Genomic DNA, 15,417 nt, shown 5'->3' on the forward strand with positions numbered 1-15,417 from the left:
CATAAGGAACGGGGTCATAAATATAGACCTTCATACAGGTGGGGAAATATACTCTGGGGAAGAAACGTGGCAAGAGGAAGGCGCATCAAGCTAACCCTGACTGAGACCGCCTTCCATCTGGAAACCGATGTCCTCACTGCGGGAGATCATGCGGATCAAGAACAGGGCTCCACAGCCACCTACGGGCCCACCACCAAGACACCACGTCTGGGAGACAATTATCCTCAAGCGACAAGGAATCGCCTAAGTATGGAAGTACAACCAAAGCACCCTTCACAAGCACGCTCTTTATGCCCATGGCCTTTGAGAAATCACCTTTGAGAAATCAGAGTTGTGTCAGAAGGGTGTCACAGATTTCCACATTTCAGTCTTATGTACAACTACTACAAAGGAGTGGACAATACAGTGGAGTAATAAGTAGGAGTACCTGGTCAGGGTTGGCTTGATGCACCTTCCTCTTGGCACGTGTCTCATTTTCACCCTCCACACTTGCCTCTTCCAACTTACGCAGCACTGCTGGTCACAGCTGACCTCCAGTTAAAGTACTCAAGGGAATTACATATATCATGGTACCAGTGGATACAATTGGAGCAATGGTTTAGAAGGTGGAGGGGAATGAGCTTGGGGAAAAGAGAGCTAACGAAATTTGAAAACATAATATTGAAAGAGCAGCTGAAAGAAGAAAATTAGTATCCGAAATATATTATATTATGATATATTAATTGAGATTAAATTGGGAGAGGGGGAATGGACACGAGCAAAGGGAGCTATGGGTGGAGATATTGGGAAGAAAAACAGGAGAAAAACAGGCTTCAAACTACAGGAGAGGAGAGAACTCAGAAAGCTGTTCAGCAGTGGAACTCTCTGCCCCAGAGTGTGGTGGAGGCTCCTTCTTTGGAGGCTTTTAAACAGACACTGGATGGCCATCTCTCGAGGATGTGTTGAAGGCAATTTTCCTGCTTCTTGGCAGAATGGGGTTGGACTGGATGGCCCACGAGGTCTCTTCCAAGTCTAGGATTCTGTGATTCTGTTCTCTTTTTTTTTTTCACTCTCCTTTGATAGCTTTGACCACTCACACAGACTGGGCTATTATTTTTCTTACACACCAAAACGAACTTCCAGTTCAGAAGATAAAAATCAAGGGCAGGTTTTGGGGACAAAATTGTGGCTTTTGTTTTGATTCAGAGATAAGTCAAGGGCAAAACTTAGGGACACGGAATAAACAAATATTTTCCTCTTCTTTTAAAAATGTGTAATGGGAACATAATCAGGAAGAATCAGAGAGAAGGGGTGGGTCTGCTTATTTTGGTGGTTACTATGGAGGTGTAAATTGCATTGCTGATCTGAAAATGTTTACACCTATACACTCATAATATGGCCTGAAAAAAAGTTGGGGAAGAAGGAAGAGCAGAGCGGTGAAGCACTCTCTCTTCTGATTCAAACTGAGGAAAGAAAGGCAGCCATCCCTCCTCTCTCATCCACCTCCTCCTCTTGCCGCATGTTGGGTGCCTTTCCAAGAAATTACCAACTCTGTGGTTCCTTTGGTATATATTTCTCATTTTGCCCCATGTAGTATGAAAGCTGCGTCCCTTTGGAAAACCTACCCTGCACTCGGTGAAAGGGAGGCACGCACACACATGGCAGGAGCAGGGATGGAGGCCCATGTCTCACTTCCCACTCCTATCTCCCTTTTTCTTCCTCTCGGGGTGCACATGCCCTCTCTGCTCTCCACACAGCAACCCAGCTAGTGTGATTTGAGTGATGCCTCTTGTCTTTCAATCTTTAGTAGATGGCTATACATCAGCCATTTCTCTCTGGGCAATTCCCTCTTATGATAGCCTTCATTTGGGGAGAACCACATTGGTGTCTTTTGGTATAGTCTATCTTTATATTTGCTCCACGTCTGAATAAGGGCAGCTCGTATGGGGTGATTTCTAAAGTTTTTTTTTGCATTTTTTGCCTTTCCTCTCCAGAGGTAGGCATGCCATCCCTGAACGATATCAAAGCCTTCCAAAGCTAGAATTTTATTTTTTTTTATTTAATGTTACCCAGTCTTTTAGCCAACTCAAAGCAGCTGCGTCATAATACAGTTGAAGTTCTGGTAAGGCAAGACCTCCCCTTTTAGAAGTTTAAAAAATACAAGACAAAATAAACAAAATGAAATACTTAGAGATACTTAATAAACGACAATTAAAGGATAATATAAGAACAGTGCTAAATGTTATTGATTATTATAAAAAAAATCCAGAAATAAATAAATAAATAAATAATAAAACTTTATTTGTACCCCGCTACCATCTCCCCAAGGGACTCGGTGCGGCTTACATGAGGCCGAGCCCACAACACAACAACAAACAGTAACAACAATAATACAAAAACAATAAATAAACTCATAAGCAAAAATAAGCAATAAACTTATTAATAAATACTCCCTTTTTCTCCATATTCTTCTTCTTTAGTTTCTCTTTCTGATATTGTGACATCTGGCTTTCTGTCTTTCACTTATTTCATTTGTTTTTTCCCCCTGTATATCTCAGAATTTCTCCCCCCCCCATGTATTAATTATTGTTGTTATATGCAAATTTGCCCCCTTTTCCCCTTATATAATTGTATAATTCCTTTATAGTACAATATTATATTTTCTCTTTCTCCCCCTCTCCTCCCCCCTCCCCTTTTTTTTCCTTCTTAGAATACGTCCAATTTCTTTTCAACTTATTTGTAGTGCTTCTTATAATATTCCTTTATAGCAGTGGTTCTCAACCTTCCTAATGCCGCGACCCCTTCATGCAGTTCCCCATATATTGTGCTGACCCCCAACCATAAAATTATTTTTGTTGCTACTTCATAACTGTAATTTTGATACTGTTATGAATCATAATGTAAATATCTGATAGGAGGTCTATAAGTATTTTCATTCACAGGACCAAATTTGGCACAAATACCCAATGCACCCAAATTTGAATACTGATGGAGTTGGGGGGGGGGGTGATATTGATTTTGTCATTTGGGAGTTGTAGTTTCTGGGATTTCTAGTTCACTTACAATCAAAGAACATTCTGAACTCCACCAATGATGGAACCGCACACAGAACTCCCTTAACCAAGAGAAAATACTGGAAGGGTTTGGTGGGCATTGACCTTGAGTTCTGGGGTTCTAGTTCACCTACATCCAGAGAGCGCTGTGGATCTGGACCAAACTTGGCACGAATACTCAATATGCCCAAATGTGAACACCGGTGGAGTTTGGGGAAAATAGAGCTTGGCATTTGGGAGTTGTAGTTGCTGGGATTTATAGTTCACCTACTATCAAAGAGCATTCTGAACCCCACCAACGATCAAATTGGGTCAAACTTCTCACGCAGAACCCCAGGACCAACAGAAAATACTGTTTTTTCTGATGGTCTCTTGTGACCCCTCTGACACCCTCTCGTGACCCCCCCCAGGGGTCCCGACCCCCAGGTTGAGAAACGCTGCTTTATAGTTTAAGTTATCCCAGTCGTCCCGATATAGAAATCTATTCACTTCTCCAAAGTAAAAATGGCCTTAATGGTCTTTATTGTTCTGGAGGTTGGGAAAAAAGAGGGGGGAAGAAAAAGGAAAGGAAAGGAGAAAAGGGAAAAGAAAGAAAAAAAAGAAAAAAGGAAAGTCTGGGGAAGAGCGTGGGTGGCAGTCTCTGTTTTCCCAGTTCTTTTATTATTATTTTTTACCTTTAAAGTTCTTCTTCGGTATATCCTGCTTTCCCTGGGTCTTTTACAGCATTATTGGCCTCTCTCACCTTTCTCTTAACTCCTTTTCTCAGCTTCTCTCTCCTCTCGTCTCCCCCCCCCCCCCCCCGGGCTGAATCTTCCTCTCCTTTCATTTCCTCCTCCTCTTCTCTGCCTCGTCCCTGAGAAGGCAGCCTGCCCTTTCCGATCTCCTTACTGTGATGGTCGTAAGGGAATTTCCTGTGTTGTGGATTGTTTATTTAATTTATCTGTTTGTTGTCGTCTCAGACGAGGTGCGTGTGACAAGGGGCTTCCCTGGCGCCTCGTCACTCCGGGTCTCTCGTCTTCACCTGCTTCTCTTCTATTGAAGGTCGGAGTAGGCTAAGGGCAGCGTGGTGGAAGGTGGAGAACGTGGTGGTGGGGAAAAGGTGGGAGACCTGGAACCAGGAGCAAACGCTGTTTCGGCAGTGGGAGGCAGGGCTGAAATTGGTTTATGGGGGGATGTATCTGAGGAGTTTTTTTCATTTCAGTGTCTTCTCTTTACAGTTTCAGTACTCTGGGATATTGTGTAGTTCTCTTTTCAGTTTCCCAGGTATTCCCTTATATTCTTGGGTTTTTATCTCACATTCTCACGGCGTTCTTCTCTCTTCTTCTGTTCCTTTTCTCTTCCCCTTCTCCCTCCCCCCTTTCTTTCTTTTCCTTTTCTTTTTGCCACTCTCATCCTCCTCTCCGCCTATGTCCTCTTCCTCACTCTGGCTCCAATTTTCTGGTATCTAATCTCTCGTTTCCGATTCCTTTTGATTTCTTGTTATCCTTGATATTTTCTGCTGGACTTTCTTTTACTTTATATTCTGTTGTTTCTCACTCTTAAATCTCTCTCTCTCTGTAATTTGTATTTCTTGTATATATGTATTATTTCTTATGTTCTCCAAAGGAACTTTGTAGCTTTCATACCCATTCTGGGTTTCCTTTCTTCTTCTATTTCTGTTCTGAATCTCTTTCTTTGTGTTTAAAATAGCGGCCGGTATCCTAGCCCTGGCTTTTGCTGGGTAATCTTGCTGCGCCCTGCACAACTCTCCCTCTAGGGCCAAACGCTCTCGTATCTTACCAGTTTGGACAGTCGAGTTGATAGCGCCCACCCGCTTCTAGCTGCCGGGTTGGGGGAAGCTGGGGAAGAAATCCCCGCTCAATCAAGGGCCTTCGGCAGGACAATTCTGTCAATGAGCTTCAACAGTCCGTGGCATCCGCCATCGTCTGAACTGTAAGCAAAGCTTTCCTCACACCCCTGCAAATGGTATGGCTTTTCTCCTGTATGGAGTCCTTTGTGGCTCTGCAATTGTGAACTGTAAGCAAAACATTTCCCACACTCCTGGCATTGGTACGGCTTCTCTCCTGTGTGGAGTCTTCTGTGCCTCACCAAGTTTGAACTGCGAGCAAAACATTTTCCACATTCCTTGCACTGGTGTGGCTTCTCTCCTGTGTGGAGTGTTTTGTGGCTCACCAAAACTGAACTGTAAGCAAAGCTTTCCCCACAGTCCAGGCAATGGTATGGCGTCTCTCCTATATGGAGTCTTTTGTGGCTCATCAATTGTGAACTGAAAGCAAAACATATCCCACACTCCTGGCATTGGTATGGTTTCTCTCCTGTGTGGAGTCTTTTGTGGCTCACCAATTGTGAACTGTAAGCAAAACATTCCCCACACTCCTGGCATCGGTATGTCTTCTCTCCCGTGTGGAGTCTTTTGTGTCTTACCAAGTTTGAAGTGCGAGCAAAATATTTCCCACACTCCTGGCATTGGTATGGCTTCTCTCCTGTGTGGAGTCTTTTGTGGCTCACCAATTGTGAACCGTAAGCAAAACATTCCCCACACTCCTGGCATCGGTATGTCTTCTCTCCCGTGTGGAGTCTTTTGTGCCTTACCAAGTTTGAATTGTGGGCAAAATATTTCCCACACTCCTGGCATTGGTATGTCTTCTCTCCTGTGTGGAGGTTTTTGTGCCTCACCAGGGCTGCAGATTTCTCACACTCCTGGCTTAGGAAATCCTCACTTCCTTCAAAGATTTCTTCTTGGTTCAGATCTGGCTGAATACATTTTGCTGATACTTCCCATTTACAATGGCTTTTCCCAGCACTGAGTGTCTTGTGAAGTATAAGTGCCGCATTTTGGGTAAAACACTGCCCACATATATTGCATTTGTAAGGCCTTTCTCTGGCAGAAGTTCCATCTTCTCTGTGGTTTTGCTGGTGTCTAGGAAGGCCCCCATTGTGTCCCAAATGCTTCTTTTGTTTGGTATTCCAGTTATCTGCTGTGAAGAAGGACAAAGATAATTATTCCTCTGTGTGAGTGATAAGAACACTAGGGAAATGGTATAAGAAGGAGATTGAAATGATCCTTAAAACAACATAGATATGGAGGAAAAGAAGATATAAATGCTGTCCTTGTCCTTTCCCCATCCCTTTTTCAGTAAAGATGGACACTGTTTGACTGCCTGGAGCCTCTAAAGGAGAGGTGAATAACATATGCTCCAGAGGCTAGCTGTTCTTCAGCCCAACCTTTTTTTTTTATTCTGCGTCATTCTCTCTGGAGGAATGGATGACTTTTCCCTTTACATTCAAATGCTTGCCTTTTTCTATAGCTAAAAATTTACCTTGCTACCACTGATTTCACTGAAATTAGCTCCCTCCTTTATATTTCTCTCCCCCAACCTCCAGTTTTATCTCCCCAGGTTCACTTAAGGTTGGATTTTTTCTGTTCCAACGTAGAAGGGCCCATATCTGATTTCAGAATACTAAAGAGATTGTTACAGTTTTACATGACAAGGCTGGAAAGATACAAGATAGTGACTGTAAATAAAAAGGGGAGAACAATAATGAAGGCAGAGAAGGGAACAAAAAAGGAATGTCTGCAGAACTCGACCAGATATAGTGACCCCCACGTAACACCACACTGGAGAGAGTGGATATTGCCTCCTAACTATCCCGGTTTGTGAGGAGTGAGAAGACTGTGCACCAGAGGGAAGAGCTGGTGGTAATCCAAATGCTGCAATCACACAGACTTCTTGGAAATACCATTCTGTGGACTGTCCCTTTGTTCGGTCAATTGCTTGGTTCCAATACCTGTATAATTCTGCCTGGCTTTGACCGGGGAGTGGCAACTTCTTCACCTATGAGAATTTAGGGAAGTGGCAGGGGATATATGAAGTATTTGCTAAGCTTTAGGGTGGAATAAATATACAGTGTTTCAAAATGATGGACTCAATTTGAAAGAGAGGGGCATAGAGTTTGATTACTGCTATATGCCTCTCCCAGTGCACAAAAAACCCCGAGCCCCAAACATTCACAAGTAAAGAACATAGAACACATTGTGTTGCAGGTCACAAATTTGCGAATGACTGAGGCAGTGGCTGTTTGTGTGCTGGGAGAGACAGTGTAGAAAGAGAGCTTAGCTTTAGACATGCAAAGGCTAGCCTGCCTGGCTGGGAGGAAAAACAAGGTTGAATACCACACCGATAATAAGATGTATAGCCACGTCTGTGTATCTGAAGCCAGGGAAGGGTGTTCTTTTGGATGATCCATTCTCTGGCCACTCTCTCCAGCCAAGCCGCTTCCTCCCCCTCGTTGCCTCTCACACAAATACTCACAGAAAGAGATGGAGAAGGAGAGAGAGTAGTATGTCTGCTCTGGGGTGATTGCTGCGAGGGAGTGTGGTACGCTTACACTTGGTGGCAACATCACTGTGACTCAGACACCAAATCAATGTTACACATTGTCATCTATTTCTAACATAAGCCCTGCCTTGAGGACCCTCAGTGATTGAGATGATTTCAGAAATTATTTCCACCAGAGAGCTGCTGATTGGGATCCTGCATTTTGAAATAGAAATCCCCATCCGTGAGGGAATCTTACCCAGAGAGTCCACCATCCAATGAATCTCCTCCATGGTCTGCATGTGCAAGGTTTTCTGACCAGGATTGAGGAGAACCCACTCCTCCAAAGAGAAATGGACAGCCACGTCCTCAAAGGCGATTGGGCCCTGGTGGGAAAAGAACACATTTCCTTCTCACGTAAGGGAACTCAAGAAAAATAATTACAAGAATGTCTTTGAAATGATTTATGTTTATGTTGGTTCAATATTTTCTGTTTCAAAAGATGTTTGATGATGAAGCCTGGAACCAATGACCCCCAGGCATCTCCCTTCCTCCTCTCCCAGGAATCCTTCTGCTTACCTGATTCAGTTGCACTCCATCACAAAGAGGAAGAAGCGACTGAGGATTCGGCAACAACATCATTCCAGCCCCTGGGAAAGAGAGAGAGAGAGAGAGAGAGAGAGAGAGCAAGGGGTGGAAAGCTGATCACATAAACATGTCTCAGAGGAGAGAATTACAGTCCTGAAAAGAAACCTATGAGGAAATGACTCTATGAAGACAGGAACATTCTCCAGCCCAGGAATTGTAAAGTTTTGGAGTTTAGGCCACTTTATCCCAAGCAGTGCTTGGATTGAACCAAGTACTGGACTTAGTATTTCAAATGTCTAAAGTTATTCTTTGTTGTCTGTTTGTCTTCCAGCTCAGTTTCAGGGCTCATCTTATCTTCGGGTCCCACCTGGAAACATACCGTACGGCTGATATTTCAGGCCCACTCAACAAAATGAATATGTAGAAGTATAACAATAAAGAAAACTGCAAGTCACGCTGTAATTACACCTTTTGCAACCGAATGCTACCTATATACTCCTCTCGAGGCCAAATTGTCCTGAATGTGCATGGTCTCAATCTCAAATGTATTATGGATGTTCTAATCTAAAATCATCCCAAAGGGGAATGTTCACTGGCATAAAATCCCAAAAATCCCCAAAGGTTTCCTTCTTACCCTCCAAGTCTGCAGCCCCATCTCCTTCCTGGTTGAGCTCCTTCTGATGGAGGCTCTGGGTGTCTGATGGAGATTTCTCAGATTCAGGGACATCAGGACGGACTTCAGTACAGTTATTTTGGGCCTGGAAATGCACAAGAGTATACCAGAAATAGTATGGAGAAACTGGGTTGTTGTAGGTTTTTCCGGGCTATATGGCCATGTTCTGTTTTTTTTTTTTAATAAATATTTTTATTGGGTTTTGTGTTTCATTACAGTCCAGTGATAGCAAAAAGAGTGCTAGAAAGATAGGGGAGGGGAGGGGGGGAAAGGCAAAGGGGAGGATGAGAAGAAAGGAAAAGAAAGAGCGTGAAGAGGTGAAAGAGATTGACACGTGAGATCCATGTAGTCCATACCCCGTAGAAGACCCTCCACCCTCGTGCCCTTAAATCCTCAGTTCCAGTCCGTGGTGTGACTTCCCAAGGTGTTCCAAGAATCTTTAATGTTCGATAGATGTATATCATCATTCATCCTGTGTGCTGACATTTCTTCTTTCTCCTCTCCTTTTTAAATGCAAGTCAGATCAATTACCATCGGTATTTCTCTTGTTTTTATGTAGTCCTTAAAGTCTGTCCAGTCAGTTCTTCTGGTTGTGCCGTTAATTCTCTGGGATAAGTTATCCATTTGAATAATATCAAACTCCTTTATGATCCAATTTTCCTTTTGTTTCCACCTCGTGGCGAGTACCAATCTGGCTGCTGTACTTAGCAGAAATAGGATTTTTTCTTGATTTCTATTCATTTTGGTTTCTTTTTGTATCCCCAGCAAGTATGTTTCAGGGGCCTGTGGGAAGTTTGTCTTTAATATTTTTTGGGCAGCCTGATGCATCTTTTTCCAATATTTTTTGATCTTCTCGCAGGTCCACCATTGATGCCTACCTCCTTTCCACATTTCCAGCATCTATTCGAAATGTTTTTGTTAAACTTCGCTATTTTCTCTGGTGTATAATACCAGCGAAAAAACATCTTGTACCAGTTTTCTTTAAGATCACTGGCTATGGTGTATTTAATTTTAGTGGTCCAAATTTCTTCCCATTGGCTCATCAGGATACCATGACCTATGTCTTTTGCCCACTTCACTTGGCATTCTTTAACATGTTCTTCTTCCGTATTCCACAGTAGTAATTGTTTGTATAATATTTTTATTAATTTTTTGTTTTTCTCCATGATGATGTCCCATATCCCTTTTTCCTGGTTAAAACCTAATTTTTCGTCCTCCCTAAATCCCTCGCGAATTTGGAAATAATTCAGCCATGTAATTTTCCCATTTAATTTCCTAAGTTCCTCAAAAGGTCTCAGTTCCATTTTGCCGTCTTCCCTTTTTTTTAATATTTGGTGGTAAGTTGGCCAGTTTCCTTCACCCAGTTTTCTTTTATGTCTTGTTTCCCTCCTGTCCTTCAGGAAAAAGTTGAAAACATGGCAATGGGACCAGGCATTTGGATAGTAGGTTGATAAATGATGACAATGCTATGGTAAATGGACGATGGACAGGCTTCGGAACAAGTTGTTGATTGTAGAACTCAGATTTAGATTGGCCAACTAATTCAATTTACACTATTTTAATGGCTTACTTTATATTAATGTTTTATCTATTTTTTAAATTATTGTTTTATCTGTGTGTATATGGGAGGCATCAAATTGTTGCCAGATGAAAGCCGCCCTAAGTCCTCCTCCAGGGATAGAAAAGAGCAGGGTACAAATATTTGGAATAAATAAATAAGTAAATAAGTAAATAAATAAAGAGGCCAAGGGAGCAGAGTCCGGCTTCTCCCTCACATCAGTCCCATCTTGGAAGGAAGGATGTATGCTTAACCTATCCACCAGTCCCAAGGTGAATGAAGCCAAGAGGCAATGCTCTCACCTGTCCTTCCTGCTTCCTGTCCTCTTCCCGACTCAGGAGGAAGCCTTCCGCCAGGGCCACCGCCTGGGAAGAGGTCTCTGCCCCACACTCTCGGACCCAGCTCCCCATCTCTGGGGGCAGGATGCTCATGAACTGCTCCAGGATCACCAGGTCCAGCATCTCCGCCTTGGTGTGTTGCTCTGGCTTCAGCCACTGGCAGCAGAGAGAGTGGAGGCGGCTGCAAACCTCTCTGGGTCCCTCGCCCTCTCGGAAGGAGGAATGCCTGAAGCACTGAAACTGTATGTGTTTATCCAGGATCATCTGCGTAGTTATTTCCCAGGATTCCCCAATCTTTCCAGGAGCCCTTCCTGCTTCAGGTCCAGGTGAGTTGGGTCTCTCCATGTTGGAACCACTCTGATGGAAGAACCCTGCCGTATCCAAGATGCTCTTCCTCCGTCTTCTCTCAAGAGAAAGAAATCCCAGAACCGATGTCGACTCCAAAATTCTCAGGCAAAAATCCCACTTCTTCTGTGAATGAAAGCCAGAATTAGACAACAGGATTCGGGAGGTTTTTTCTTTGAGAGTAAAACAAACAAACAAATCCTGAGCCATTTATTTATTTCAGAGCCAGGTAATGCTGGGCCCTCCTTTCACTGGGTTCTCTGCTTCTCCAGCCTCCAGGCCTCATCTGGCCTCACCTGGCCTCCCATTGAGCTCCCATTCAGTCCCAATCCAAACTGAATTCGCCCTCCCACCCCCCCCCACCCCGATTCCTTCAGGTGATGTCTCGTGATCCATAGCCTTCCTTATAAAGGGACTTTGAAACAAGAGACAAAAATTAATATAACAACTAAAATAAAATATTTGGAAATCCAGATTTTCATGATAAAATATGCTGTATAGTTTGAGTGAGATTGTATGAAAGGCACATGAATGCGGCCCAATTGGGCTGAAGATACCATTCTAAGGAACGAGGCCTGGAGAACTACAAGAAAGAGGTGGAGAACTCATGGACAGTAATTAAAAATTGGTGAGTAGACCTGTGACAAATGATAAACTCTTGACGTTGCTGACTTGACGGACTCTTCTTGGAAAAACAACTTGTTTACATTGCCAAAGACAATGGTTCTTTTAAGTAAGGAAGCCAACACTGTGGCTCCTTACAGAAATGTTTACAAGGCTGCTCGATAAGGAAAGCCAATTAAACAAAATCAACATTTGTCCAGGAACTGATGGGATCTGTCTGTCAGCAGTTTACACCTTCAGAATCACATCAATGGAAAACACAACATAAAAGGACCCCCCCCCCCAAACTCTCTCTCTCTCTCTCTGAAAGTGTGTGTCAGACCGACTGAACACCATTTCTGAACACCATCGTGAACAGCCTCCTCCTCCCAAGAAGCGGATCATCTTCAACAAGAAGAATGGTAAGAACGCTTGATGAATGAATGATGAATGAAGGATTGAATGTTAGAGAAGATGTGTAAATGTTGATGCCACATCCCCCTTTGTCTATGTAACCAGGTTAATTATTATAAAGCCCAGGACTGGAGTCTGCGCCTGCTTTCTTCCATGAAAGTACCTAATGCCACCTGTCTCACTGAAAGCGGAAGAAAAGAACCTATTTAATGTTTTAAAAAGCACTTATGACAACATGACAAAGAAAAACCCTGAATTTTGCGGGGAAAGTATTTAGAGAAATAGAAGATATAATGAATATTAAAATAGAAAGAAGTCCCAGTATAGCTTTTTTTTATTATATAACAATAAACAATTAAAAAAGAGGATAAGGAAGCGATAACAAATTTATTTACAATAGCAAGACTGCTTATAGCAAGGAACTGGAAAAAAGAAATCAATATACAAATAAAGGAGTGGTATAAGGAAGTATAATGAGCCCCCGGTAGCGCAGTGGGTTAAAGCACTGAGCTGCTGAGCTTGTTGATCGAAAGGTCACAGGTTCGATTCCGGGGAGCGGTGTGAGCTTCCGCTGTCAGCCCTAGCTTCTGCCAACCTAGCAGTTCGAAAACATGCAAATGTGAGTAGATCAATAGGTACCGCTCCGGCGGGAAGGTAACGGCGCTCCATGCAGTCATGCCGGCCACATGACCTTGGAGGTGTCTACGGACAACGCTGGCTCTTCGGCTTAGAAATGGAGATGAGCACCACACCCCAGAGTTAGACATGACTGGACTTAATGTCAGGGTACTACCTTTACCTTTTATAAGGAAGTATGGAAACTGGCTATAAATCATTAGCTGACATGTATATTTTGGGAGGAAGAGCCAGAAAGAAAGAAGGAAGGAAGGAAGGAAGGAGGTCGCCTCTGAACGAACCTTGTGAAGAAGACCATGTGAGAGCTTTGCCCTAGGAATTCCTTCGGACTGAAATGAAGGGTCACTGCACTGGCAAGAATAAGGAATAAGTAGGAGAAAGACATATTTGGGGGAAAGGGAGGGGCTTTGGAAAGAAACCTAAAGGCTATAGCAATAAAAAGACCAAGAAGAAGAAAAGTTAAAAGAGGTATATGGATGATGTATGGAGAAAATTTATTGAAAAAGGATTAAAAAATAAAGAAGGAAAGTTACCTCCACAAGAAGAATTGAAATTTGGGACAGATGACATCTAAAAACTGTGGCTTGGGAAGCAGGGTGAGGAGCACAGCGGTGAGAGATAGACAATATGTATAAGCAGAAAAATAACACCAGATGCCAAAACTATGTTACGTTGTATTGAATAATATGGATCTGCTGTAAAACAAATGTATAACAAATGTATTAAGCCATGATCTATATAAATAAAAATGTCGTGTATGTTTGTGGGATTAACAGAACTCAAAAACCACTGGGGGAATTGGCACCAAATTTGGACACAAGACACCTAACAACCCAATGTATGTCCTTCACTCAAAAAATTGATTTTGTCATTTGGGAGTTGTAGTTGCTGTGATTTATAGTTCAACTACAATCAAAGAGCATTCTGAACCCCACCAACGATGGAATTGAACCAAACTTGGCACACAGTTCTCCCATGACCAACAGAAAATACTGGAAGGGTTTGGTGGGCAGTGTCCTTTGATTTTGGAGTTATAGTTCACCTACATACAGAGATCACTGTAGACTCAAACAATGATGGATCTGGACCAAACTCTACACAAATACTCTATATGCCCAATTGTGAACACTGGTGGAGTTTGGGGAAAATAGAAGCTTGACATTTGGGCGTTGTAGTTGCTGGGACTTGTAGTTCACCTATAATCACAGCATTCTGAAGCTCACCACCAATGATAGAATTGGGCCAAACTTTCCACACAGAACCCCCATGTGGGCCACAGCAACGCATGGCAGGGGACGGCTAGTAAAATAATAAAAATTATTATTAGAAAAAAGGAAAGAAAAACCCTGAATTATTTCAAAACTCAAGGGGGGGGGGGAAGGGGAACCAGACAGCTGGGTGAGTGGGTGGGTGGAGAGAGCCCTGGCCCCCCCCCCCCTCTCTCCCTCCTCCCAAGGGTTCCAGGTGGCTCCCTTGTGCTGACACCCAATAAATATCCCCTCTGCACCAGGCCCCCTTCTCTCCATGGTGCCCAAGGCTCAATGCCAGGCTCCATCTCCTTCCAAGGAGGAGAGCTTAAGAAGGGGTGGCTTCCCTTCTTCTTCTCGGCCAGGGTGTGTTAGGAGGCCAGCCTGGGAGGGAGGGAAGGAGGCCTGGGCCCACATTGGCCCTCCCTCCAGGTGTGGTGGGCCCCTCTTTGGTCCTTTGGAGAAGGAATGGGAAGAAGACTCACCAGAAAGAGGAAGAGAAGGAGGAGGAAGGAGAGGCCAAAGGGGGAACTCTTCTCTTCTCTCCCAGCCAGGCAAGGAAGGGTTAAGAGAAGGGAGTTTGGTTCCTAGAGGGACAAGAAAGGAGAGTCTAAGGAGGCCCACTTCCTTCCTGCCTCTCTGGGAACCACACTCCCTGCCCTTAACCCTTCCTTGCCCAGAGTTACACTGGAAGGAGGGGGAAAGAGCATCTCTCCAAAGCGCTGCAACCAGAGGACAGAAGATGAAGGCAGAGATTGAGTCATGGAGAAAAAATTCCATATTCCTAGGATAGTTAAGATATAATCTCTCCCTGTCCAACCCTTGCTGCCCAACCCCACTGAACATTAAGGGGAACCCATCCATCCAGGGAGCAGAGCAGAGCCTCCACCAGCAACAGAGAATCATAGAATCCAAGAGTTGGAAGAGACCTCATGGGCCATCCAGTCCAACCCTATTCTGCCAAGAAGCAGGAATATTGTATTCAAATCTCCCCTGACAGATGGCCATCCAGCCTCTGCTTAAAAGCTTCCAAAGAAGGAGCCTCCACCACACTCCGGGGCAGAGTGTTCCACTGCTGAACGGCTCTCACAGTCAGGAAGTTCTTCCTAATGTTCAGGTGGAATCTCCTCTCTTGTAGTTTGAAGCCATTGTTCCGTGCCCTAGTCTCCAAGGAAGCAGAGAACAAGCTTGCTCCCTCCTCCCTGTGGCTTCCTCTCACATATTTATACATGGCTATCATATCTCCTCTCAGCCTTCTCTTCTTCAGGTTAAACATGCCCAGTTCCGTAAGCCGCTCCTCATAGGGCTTGTTCTCCAGACCCTTGATCATTTTAGTCGCCCTCCTCTGGACACATTCCAGCTTGTCAATATCTCTCTTGAATTGTGGTGCCCAGAATTGGACACAATATTCCAGATGTGGTCTAACCAAAGCAGAATAGAGGGATAGCATTACTTCCTTAGATCTAGACACTATGCTCCTATTGATGCAGGCCAAAATCCCATTGGCTTTTTTCCTTTTCCCAAGGAGGAGGAGGAGAAACTTGAGCTTTTGCACAATTAAAACTTGCGCGCCAGCTGCGCCCGTACCTTGGGAAGTCGGATCTGCCCACGGTGGTCCGATTAGATTACTGCAACGCATTCTATGTGGGGTTGCCTTTGAAGAC

At 43.8% G+C, this 15,417-nt stretch overlaps 1 pseudogene; it reads right to left on the reverse strand.

Annotated features, from left to right (window-relative positions):
* Positions 1-15,417, reverse strand: part of LOC132766166 (zinc finger protein 208-like) — a 40,173-nt pseudogene that overhangs the window by 13,877 nt on the left and 10,879 nt on the right.

Source organism: Anolis sagrei, chromosome 2, assembly GCF_037176765.1.
Source record: "Anolis sagrei isolate rAnoSag1 chromosome 2, rAnoSag1.mat, whole genome shotgun sequence".
Taxonomy (NCBI): Eukaryota; Metazoa; Chordata; class Lepidosauria; order Squamata; family Dactyloidae; genus Anolis; species Anolis sagrei.